Source organism: Artibeus jamaicensis, unplaced genomic scaffold, assembly GCF_021234435.1.
Source record: "Artibeus jamaicensis isolate MK-2021 breed Jamaican fruit bat unplaced genomic scaffold, CSHL_Jam_final contig_1715, whole genome shotgun sequence".
NCBI classification, from domain to species: Eukaryota; Metazoa; Chordata; class Mammalia; order Chiroptera; family Phyllostomidae; genus Artibeus; species Artibeus jamaicensis.
In genome coordinates, this window is record NW_026521335.1 from 174,277 (window position 1) to 184,690 (window position 10,414).

General features: G+C 37.7%; 1 pseudogene; it reads left to right on the forward strand.

Annotated features, from left to right (window-relative positions):
* Positions 1-1,119: 1,119 nt before the first annotated feature.
* Positions 1,120-1,683, forward strand: LOC119035251 (60S ribosomal protein L18-like; annotated as a pseudogene).
* Positions 1,684-10,414: the final 8,731 nt, after the last annotated feature.

The following is a 10,414-nucleotide window of genomic DNA, read 5'->3' on the forward strand; positions in this document are numbered from 1 at the left end:
TCTCAAAGGAGAAGGACCAAGAGCCTTTTCCTCAATGGGCATTTATTGGGGTCATTTTGCACAGGAATACAGGTAAAGCTCATTAATCATTGTCAGGCAGTGAGGATCAAACAATAGATAACATACAAAGAACTCTGAGGGCCTATTTTGAGTCAGAGTCAGATAGGTAAATGGTCATAAAACTTTGAGGAACAAACTCACTTCTTGCTTGGACCCTTATCATTTAATTGAAAGCATTTTAAACAAAACACAAGTTTCACAGGATTTTACATATTCTTTCTTAAGCCTGATCACCTGGGGAATCTGCCCTTTGCAGCACAGGGCGGCACCACCCTCTGTCATTGTTTCAGGCTTAAGGCATTGTTTCAGGCTTGAGTCAGGCAGGGGAAGTAAGGCAGCCAAGACATTAGGAGACTTCTCCAAGACAGAATGAGGACTCAGGCTATGTCAATCGAGGGTCCATCACCCTTTTGCTATAACCCCCCAAGTCCTTCCCTGGGGCCTCCCCATGGTTGTGCCTGTCTTAGGTTGTTGCCCTCTTGGGGAATCTTACCTGTCATTGGCTAACCGATCAAGCACTGGGGGGCCAGTTATGGATGAAGTCAAAGGAGAAGAAGCAGCGCTCCTGCCAGGAAGATAAGCTTTGTCTCCTTAGTATCTTATGGTCTGAAGGTTGCTCATTCAGCCTTAGCCATGGGGGGGATTACAGCTTCTGAAACCAGACAGGGCAGTTCCCAACAAGTATCCCCACTGGACAGATGAGAACACTGAGGTCCAGGGAGTCAAGCCATCCAGTGGTGATGGGATAAAGCTGAAACTGAAACCCTGGCAGCTTTGAGTTCAAAGTCAGTGTATTTTCATGATATCACACTGCCTCACCCATGGAATATCTTTGCCTGATATATTGTTCCCTTGCTCATACATTATTCCCTTGCTAGATTTTACCATGTTCCTATGTTCTTTATCATTGTAATTCTTGTGGTGGTTCACCATTCTAAGGAGTTAAGTCATCATCATGTAATCAATCACGTTCCCATTTCTGAAATTTTTATGATCATTAACAAAACTATGGTGAATATAAGAAAAATTACCAGATCTGATAGAGCAGAATGCTCCACCATGGGAGTCTACATCCACCACAACAAAGACAGAAAGATTCGGGGAAAGGAGCCCAAGAGCCAGGACATCTATCTAAAGCTGTTGGTCAAGCAGCACAGGTTTCTGGCCAGACGAACCAACCCTACCTTCAGCCAAGTGCTGCTGAAGATGTTGTTCATGAATCACACCAACTGGCTGCCTCTGTCCCTTCCTGGATGATACAGGAGATTACACTTCCTGGCTGGTTGGGCAAAACTGCTGTGGCTGCAGGTACTATAACTGATGACAAGCCTGTCCAGGAGGTGCCCATATGGAAAGTGTATGCATTTGGCGTGAGCAGCCACACCTGGAGCCAAGTCCTCAAGGCTGAGGGCCAAGATCCTCACCTTGGAACAGCTGGCCCTGGTCTCTCCCTCAGGCTGTAGCACCGCTTTGCTTTCCAGTCCTCAGTAGGGCCAAGAGGTGTACAGGGATTTCCACAAGGCCCCAGGAACACCTCACAGCCACTCCAAATCCTGCAAACAATCTAAGGGCCAGAAGTTGGAGGGTGCAAGAGGCCTGGCCAGCCACAGCTACAAAACCTAACTCCAGATCTTACCTTATTATTAAAAATATTTTGGATGCTGAAAAAATATATTATGAAAAATTATTTTAATAGGATCATCCACAAAAGAGAGTAAATCCAGAAAGAAAAATTAAATTAAAATGTTTTAAGGTGATTTTCATGTTAATTAAAATCATTAACTCATCTTAACAAATGTTTGTCTAACAACAATTTAACAACTGCAGCCACAAATGTGAATAATTTGAATTCATTTATGTCTTTAATTTCTTACTAGAATGGAATTATTCATCAGGTCAGATTTAAACTGAGGCATCAGAAACACTCTGTCATCCAGGCCTTAAAAAATAATGGTAAACCTTTCTTCTACTGCTCATGTTCATCCTACAAACACAAAATCCAGTAAGCTATATTCTCTATTTGTGGCTATTTGGGAGCATATATGAGAAAAATAAGAGCTAGCAAAAATTAGATCAGATATAGTCCAGACAACTCAGCATTTTAACATAATGAAAGTGATACTGAAGATCAATTCCTAAGAAAGCAGGCTAGCTGTCCTTGACAGACCTCAAAATGTTCAAGAAGTAGCACAAAAAGCACCCTTTAAAAAAAAAAAAAAGCTGTTTATCTTATTGCTCCTTCCTTAATCTGAAGAAAAAGACTGTTTATAGAGAGTGGCTCAAGCCCAAGGGTTTCCCTGTGTAAACCGTGCTAAAATGACAATCGAGGCTTATGGCTCCCGGAACAAATAGAATGGCAGAGAAGATAACAGGAGCAAAGTCTGGAAAGTCGCACAATATATAACTATTTTAGCAGAACTGACACTTTATCACAGACTTCAGACCTCATCATACATTTCCCTTTTTGGGGTTAAAAAATTACATGAGTTTTTGTTAATTATGAAAAACTCAACACCCCGGGTATTAGCTAGAGCGCAGAGAACATTGTTCTCTCACTGTGACTGCAGTTTGCATCCGCCTCTTTCATAAGCCAGGTCATGTTACTGACTCACAGCTAAGCTTGTGGTTCTTTACCTAAGAGTTGCTCCTAAATCAATAGTCCCCGAGCCAATTAAACTAAGCATAGAGTTCTATACATTTATCCATTTAAAGTTTTACCTGTTTTATAAGGTGCTTTAGATATCTTGGGATATGATACATGAAACTCAACACACTCCACAAAACTGTCTTCCAGTCTGTGCCTGTGATTCCTCTGTTTATGGCGCTTTTGTTTTTTCATTTAAATGTAGTAAAATTATTGGATCTTTTTCTTTAAAGTTTGTGCTTTTTATGTTTGGTTGAAAAACATCTTCCCCTATGTAAAAACCCAACTGAGTAATCCTCTGTACTTGGTATTGAATAAAACCTTAACTATGGACTGACTGGATTTTCTTATCTCCCCTTTCTCCAGATTTACTTTCTAAGTTATCATTCTATTTTCATTTAAAAAAATATTATCCTTAATAACTTATTATGCATACTTAACTTACAAAGTCTAAAATTATGTTGTTTATGGTGTTTTAATTTTACATTTTGATTAGAGAAGCTATTATCAGTTTAAGAATAAAAACATATTTTTATTTTTTGTGATGCTTTTACTATTTCTATTTGTACATTTTGTTTGTTAATTCATCAATAACTATTTCTGAAGAAAGTTTCAGGGAGGGGTGCTATCTTTATTTTCCAAATGGATATGTAATGGTCTCAAGCTCTAATACTGTCCATTTTTTCCCCATTGATTTAAACTGTGACCTTTACCATACAGTACATTTCCACTTAAACAAGGATCTATTTCCATACATTCTATTCTGTTCTAATCTATTCAGCTTTTCTTTACTATTACTGAACTATTTAAATTGCTTTTGACTGTTTAGTATCTGATTAGAGCAAGTCTTTCAGCCCCATCTGCTACCCATTACTCTTTCAAAGAAAACAATTTTTCTGAATTGTTTATTTTGTCTATATTCCTTCTTCATATGTAATAAGGATTTTCATTAGGGTTTTGATTGAGATTACATTGAATTTAGAGATTAATAAGAGAGATTGATATCATTATACTGCTGAACTTTCCCATCAAAGATTATATTTTCTCTTCATTGATGAAAAATGTTTTAAATGGTCTTTTAAGAAATATTTACAATTTTTCATATAAGTTATATATTTCTTGGTGGGCTTATACTTTTTATTCTTGTAAATAAGATTTTTTCCATTACATTTTTTCATTCCTATTGCTGGCATCCAGGAAAATGCTGATTTTGTTTATCTTATATTAAGCCATTTTATTGCACTCTCTTATTATTCTCATTAGTGTCTCATCAGATTATCAAAATAGGCAATCATATTGCCTGCTTCTAATGATTTTGTCACCTCCTCTACAGTATTTAGCTCTTTTCTTCCTTTCACTCTGGCGACAGCCTCTAGCGCACCCTCGAACAGCAGCGGGCACAGCAGGTGTTCTGGTCCTAACCATGAAGAGGCTTCTAATGTTTCATAACAAATTATGATGTTCAATTACGTTTTTAAATAGACAGCCCTCATCAAATTAAGGCAATTTTCTTTTCCTAGCTTAGAATAGCTTTTATCAAAACAGGAGTTGAACTTTATCAAAAGTTTTTTTAGCACCTGACAGGGTCATCTTTTTATTCTTTGTCTCTCAGTCTAGTGACACTCTAATGTCAGCCACGCTTCCATGACTGGAATTAACACTATTTGGTTAACTGAATTCACTCAACTCAGCAAAAACTTGTGTACCTGTGTAGGTCAAGCACTTTTCTGGGCACTTGGCGTGTACTAGGGAACTGACCGTGATTCTCCCTGGACCAGATGTCCAAGATCTAATTATATTTTACCCCATTGCTGATTTTAAATTGTTAATATTTGATTAGTATTTTTAGAGTTACGAGTGAGATTGATGTAAGATATGTTTGTGCTACTTTTTTGTTTTGTTTTCCATGCTATAGGAATGTGTAAGTAACAAATGAATTTGTCTCTTCCTTTAAGGTTTCCTGTAACTTGCCCATCAAATTATCTAGCTCTGGGTTTCTTCTTTTCTTTTACAAAGTTGTTTTTAAATTGTGGAAAAACATACATAACATAAAATGTATCATCTTAACCATCTTTATGTTAATCACACATTGATATTTCTTTCCCTCTCTTTCTCCCTCCCTTCCCCTCTCTCTAAAAATAAACAAATAGCCCTGGCTGTGATAGCTCAGTGGACTGAGCACAGGCTGAGAACCAAAGTGTCATCAGTTCGATTCCCAGTCAGGGCACATGCTTGGGTTGTGGACCAGGTCCCCAGTAGAGGGTGCATGAGAGGCAACCACACATTGATACTTCTCTCCCTTTCTTTCTCCCTCCCTTCCCCTTTCTATATAAATAAATAAATAAAATATTTTTAAAAAATAAATAAAATTTTTAAAAGAATCAATTTTTGAATATGGTAATCAAATATATTTTTATTTTTGTTTTGAATTTCATTTTCTCTTTTACATCCATGCTTCCTTTTAGGATTATTGCTGATATTGTCTAGCTCATTGAATTTAATGTTTGGTCCACTGATTTTCAATCTTTCATGTTTTCAAAGTGCATTTCTAAAGCTATATGTTTTATTTTTAATATTACTTTTTGTATGCCATCAGTTTTGCTATATAACATTCTCAGAATTGACTTTAATTTTAGTTTTGATTTTCTTTCAACCCAAAAGTTATTTACAAGAATTCTTTTTACCTTAGAAACAGGTAGGGTTTTCTTTTTGTTTGTTTGTTTGTTTGTTTTTTAGCAAGTTGTTAGCAATATGTATTATTATTTTCCTCCCACCCCTCTTTCCCTCACACTGTTTCCTACCCAGGAAGCAGTCCCCCACTTCAGGGCAGACCACCCCCAAGACCGGCCCTGCCCCATCCTTTGGCTAATGATCAGCATGCCCCACCCAGCCTGTGGTCCCTGAAACTCATTTCACCCTGCTCTGCCTGTAAAGGTCATTTTACAACTTGTCTTTCTCACCAGCTGAAGCCTTTTGGGAAGGAATCCAGAGATCTGTTTGTGCTACATCTTGAACAATATTTCTCAAAGGGAAGTCCAGGAAACTTTTGCATCAGAATTACCAGGTGGTATTAATTAAAAGTATAGCTTCCAGAGCCCCATGTCAGATGTACTGACAGAATCTCTGAAGGTGTGATACATTTATCTCCATTTATTTTATTTTATTTTTAAATCGAGAGGGAGAGAGGAAAGGAGAGAGAGAGAAACATTGACTTGCTGTTCCAGCATCCGTGCATCTGTTAGTTGACTCTTGTATGAGCCCTGACAGGAGACTGAACTTGACTGTTGTGGTGTATCTCAACGATGCTCTAACCAACTGAGCCACTCAGCCATGGCCATTTATCTCTCTCTTTAAATATATATATATAATTTTTAGAGGGAGGGAAGGAAAGGAGAAAGAGAGGGAGAAAAACATCAACGTGTGGTTGCCTCTCACACCCCCCCCACTGGGGTGACCTGGCCTGAAGCCCAGGCATGTGCCCTGATTGGGAATCAAACCAGTGACCCTTTAGTTCATAGGCCGGCACTCAATCCACCGAGGCACACCAGCCAGGGCCCTTTATCTCCATTTTTAACAGGCAACCAGGTGAGTCTATTATATACAGTACACTGAAGTTTAACAACTATTGTTCCACACGATACCCTGATAATTTTCACTGAGTACAGAGCAAGTCAACTCAGGTAGGAAGGTCTTAGGAACCATGTCACATAAAGAGTATCGAAGAAACCTAGGATATTTCTTACATGAACTCATTTTTTATTCATAGACTGGTTAACAAAATTAAAAAAACTTTTTTGAATAGAACTTTTTTAATTTTATTTTTTCTATTATAATTTGCTCAACATTATTTTGTATCCATTTCAGGTACACGACATAGCAGTTAGACAATTATATTGTATTTTGCTGTGTATAATGCACACCCACATTTTTGACCTAAACTTTCAGGAAAAAAAATCTTTTGTTTTGATATTTTAATTTACTATTTTTGTTTATATTTATAAAGATACTTGTTTTTGTACTATAAAAGAATTTTAGCATTTATTTTTGAACATATTACGGTACAAGAAATTTTATGTTACAAATAATTACAAAACACAAGAACAGATAGAAGGTATTTCAGGTACTACCCATGTATAATTCACATCCTTATTTTTCACTCAAAAATTTGGGCAAAATAGTGCACATTATACACAGCAGAATATGGTATTTTACAAAGTATTCCTCCAATATTCCAAGTATCTACCTGTCACCATAAATAGTTATTACAATATCATTAACTATATTTCCTATGATTTACATCCCCATGACTATTTTAAAACTACTAATTTGTACCTTTTTAAAAGATTTTATTTATTTATTTTTAGATAGGAGGGAAGAGAGGGAGAGAAACATCAATGTGTGGTTGCCTTCTTCACACTATGTACCAGGGAATCTGGCCTGCAACCCAGGCATGTGCTCTGATGGGGAATCAAAGCAGCGACCCTTTGGTTTGCAGGCCAGGGCTCGATCTACTGAGCCACACTAGCCAGGGCACTAATGTGTGCTTCTTAATCCCTTGACTTTTTTCATCCAGCCCCCAATTCCCCTTTCCTCTGGCCACCAACAGTGTTTCTCTTTTGTTTGCTTATTTTGTTCTTTAGTTTCCACATATAAGTGAAATCATACAGTATTTGTCTTTCTCTGTCTGCCCCTTTCCACCCATCTATGCTGTTGCAAATGATAATATTCCATTGTATATGTGTACCACAGCTTTTTTAAAAAAAAAGATTTTATTTATTTAGTCTTTAGAGGGGAAGGGAAGGAGAGAAGGAGAGAAATATCAATGTATGGTTGCATATCTTGGGTCCCCTGCTGGAAACTGGCCTGCAACCCAGGCATGTACCCTGACTGGGAATTGAACCACAATCCTTTGGTTCACAGGCCCGCGCTCAATCCACTGAGCTACACCAGCCAGGGCTGTAACACAGCTTTTTTATTCACTCATCTATTGATGGGTCCTTGGGTTGCTTCTTGGCTACTGTAACTAATGTTAATGATAACATTAATGATAATGATAAACATAGGGGTGCATATATGTTTTGGGTTTCTTCAGATTATTCTAGAAGTGGATTTGCTATATTATGTGGCAGTCCCATTTTCAATTTTTTGAGGAACCTCCACCATGTTTTCCACAGTGGCTACACTGGTCTGCATTCCCACCAGAAGTGCACTAGGATTCCTTTCTCTCCACATCCTCTCCAGCACTTGTTTGTTGATTTATTGATGATAGTCTTTCTGACAGGTGTGAGGTGATATCTCATTGTTACTTAAATGTGCATTTCTTTGACGATTAGTGATATTTAGCATCTTTTTATACGTCTGTTGGTCATCTATATGTCCTCTTTGGAGAATTGTCTGTTGAGGTTCTCTGCCCACTTCTTAATTGGTTATTTTGTCTTTTTGGTGTCGTCTGAGTTCTTTATAAATTTTGGATATTGACCCCTGACTGTATGTATCATTGGCAAACATCTTTCCCCATTCAGCGGGTTGCCTTTTCATTTTGTTGATGATTTCCTTTGCTGGGCAAAAACTTCTTAGTTTGATGTAGTTCCATTTGCTTATTTTTTTCCTTTTGTTTCCCTTGACCAAGGAGATATGTCAGAAAAATATTGCTAAGAGAAATGTCAGAGATTTTACTGCCTGTGAGAAATCTAAGTTTTTTTTTATTGTTATTCAAGTACAGTTTTCTGCCTTTTCCCCCTAGGACTTTTTTTAAGGCTAGAAAAAAGAGATGGTGAGGAAAACACACGAGAGGTCTCTCATATGAAAGATCTTTAAATATATTCCATACAGTCCTTAGAGGGTAAGTCCAAAGGATAAAAATTAGTGGGACACAGATTTTTGTCTCTAATCAAAGAAATAGATTTCTAACAATTTGCACTCTTCAAAAATGGAATAGCCTTCTCGTGAATTAGTGAGTTTATTCCTATTTAAAATATTTAATCAGATAATGGATGACATTGTGCCAGAGATAATGAAGAGAGACATTTACTTCAGGCCAGATGATCTCTATATTCCCTTCCAACTCTCAGGATTCTTAAGATTCTCTAATTTTAGGTTCATAAGCTCAGTAAGAGTATATTCATTATAACATTTTCAGATGATACTGGCAGCTTTTATCTTCATAGTCAAGGATTCAAACACAATGTATACAAAGTCGATGCAAGTAACTAAAATTGTACCCAATCATTTTTTTCAAATTTAAGAGTTGTTAAAGGTTTAGTTTAGACAATATTTCTCCACATATATATACACATATAAATATATATATGTGTAGTGGCTAATCCCACTCAAAGAGCTAAAAACTCATCAAAATCTGGTATGTAATGGCTGATTGCTTACCTGAAAGTGAAAGATATGCAGCAAAGAAAATCATAACGACCCAGTAATACAATGTCTATACAATAACTCATCAACATCCATCTTCAAAAAGATGAAAAAACAAGAGTTTAAAATATGAAGCAGAGACAAGATATATTAACCTGTGAAAATGGTTCTTCCTTTGTGTGCCTTCAAATGGACAGAAGATAGAACGATCCAGAACGTTCCCCTGCAGCCTCGCGCGGTCTTCCCCGTGCACTGAGACCAGAACCTGCAGGGAGCTGGGCCTGAGCCCCAGGGATGGCCGTGCGGCCCGGAGCCGCCGCTATAAGCGACCAACGGGACACCTCAGGCCCAGGCGCTCCTGCAGCAATGCCTGCTGTGGCCCAGTGGGTGGAGGTTCAGAGACAATCTGTAATCAACGTGTGCATTTTCAAGGGAGCTGATAAAGAACTTCCCAAAATGGTTAATACACTGTTAAGTGTGAAATTAAATGAAAGAGAAAATGGCAAGCACGTCTCTATATTGAATCTACCTGGCAACCTTCTTGCCATCCTTCAAACCATCCTTGAGGAGATGTAAAAGGAAGAAACGGGTAGTATCACTTCAGTATCACTTCTGGAAAGGAGAAAGGTTAGAACCTAATCCCCAGTTTGTGACTCTGTGTGGGAAAGAATTAGCTGCTAATAGCAAGTGTGCTGACGCTGGGGTTGCAGAGGAACGTGGCACTTACGGGAATAGGCCGTGAGTTAAAGCTGGTAAAAGTTAAAGCTGGGTACCAATAGACCATTCACACACCGGACTGAGTTTTGAAAAATTAAAAGTTAGTTTCTGCAATTGCTTTCTGGCATAAAATGATCTGGACTATAACTGGATTCCCGCCCGCCCCCCCCCCTCCATTCTTGAATAAACTAATCTGCAGCATTTATAGGCAAGAAAATCCTGGGTCCCATTCATAACTCGGTCCCATTCAGAGCCATGATAACTGAACAAGCTTGCCAGTCACCCAAACTCTGAATCTCAGTCATCTTTCATTCCGCTTTTCCCTACACTTCGACATGAAATTTTGAGAAACACTTTGTACGTCTTCTATGGTCATTGTGGAAATGTTCTGAGAGAGCTGTATTTAAGTATTTTGCAGTGAAGAGTTTTGCCCAATCAAGAAAAATATACTTTAAAAAAAGGAAAAATATATTTCTTATACCCTTAAATTTATGTAGTGTGTAGTAAAAATAACTGTATTAAAATTGGGCAAAATCCAGCACAAACCAATGGTAATTTTGTCAGTTTTGTTTTACTGTTCAGTTTTCTATATTTTGAATGAAAGACTATGCAATTTGTTGTTCCTTT